This window comes from Austrofundulus limnaeus, unplaced genomic scaffold (genome assembly GCF_001266775.1).
Source record: "Austrofundulus limnaeus strain Quisiro unplaced genomic scaffold, Austrofundulus_limnaeus-1.0 Scaffold907, whole genome shotgun sequence".
Classification (NCBI taxonomy): domain Eukaryota; kingdom Metazoa; phylum Chordata; class Actinopteri; order Cyprinodontiformes; family Rivulidae; genus Austrofundulus; species Austrofundulus limnaeus.
In genome coordinates, this window is record NW_013953309.1 from 69,011 (window position 1) to 70,113 (window position 1,103).

Here is a 1,103-nt window from a genome sequence, read left to right on the forward strand (position 1 = left end):
GCCATGTTTTTTTGGCATGTCAAATAGTATTTGTTAGATTGCTGACAAGGTCCAAGACTTTCTTTATCCTACTAATAAAATCTATGTTGCACTTTCTTTTTGTTATTAGGGCAATTCTGGAGGAAATGAGCTTGCAAGGAAGCGTGATGGACAGGCTGATCTATATTTTAGAAAAAATTGTGCAAAAATGAATGTGTTCATGTAAAATATTGTTTAGTTATGTTAATGTTATTTTGTTCATGGTTTTGTAAATTAAGTTCAAATAAAGACATTGTTACAAAATGTAATTGAAGTGGTTGTGGTGGAAATATATTATATAATCCAGCCTAACTGCTAAGTTCACATTACCTTGACATATTCTGTTCTGTATCTCTGATTGCTGCCACATTTGTATAATCTGTTCTCAGGATTCTTAAAGATGCCATTTGATGTCTACAGACCTTGTTCTCATTTCATATTGCCTGTGTAACTTGTAAACCTTTTATTGGTCACTTGATATCTTTCTACCAATTGTGATGCTCTTATTTGCTGTTCATGGACTCCGCCGGAAGTATAAATTGCATTTCCTGTCTGTTGCTAACCCAGTGATGACTTGACAGAGCTACTGATCTCTCTGTCCAGTTGCCACTCATCTCTGCATAATGGAAACCTTATTAAATCATTTGACGACCAAACCACGCAGTGCACCTTTCTTTTATTCACGCGTTTCTGCCTTAGTGGATATTTCCACAACAGCTCTGGCATCACGCACAGAGACCTTCAGCGACACAACGCCATTTTTTGTTTCCCCAACAGCCACTGTTCAAAAGAATGAGCCAGCACAGACGAGCTACTTCGTCGGGTCAGAACTCTGCAGTTTACACTCATTTACAGGTCAGGACTCTGCAGTTTACACTCATCTGCAGACCAGGACTCTGCAGTTTACACTCATCTGCAGACCAGGACTCTGCAGTTTACACTCATCTGCAGACCAGGACTCTGCAGTTTACACTCATCTACAGGCCAGGACTCTGCAGTTTACACTCATCTACAGGCCAGGACTCTGCAGTTTACACTCATCTACAGGCCAGGCCTCTGCAGTTTACACTCATCTACAGGCCAGG

At 40.4% G+C, this 1,103-nt stretch overlaps 1 protein-coding gene across 1 annotated transcript in view; it reads right to left on the bottom strand.

Moving 5' to 3' along the window:
- Nucleotides 1-1,103, bottom strand: part of LOC106533216 (C-type lectin domain family 4 member E) — an 18,168-nt gene that overhangs the window by 1,807 nt on the left and 15,258 nt on the right. The window lies entirely within an intron of this gene.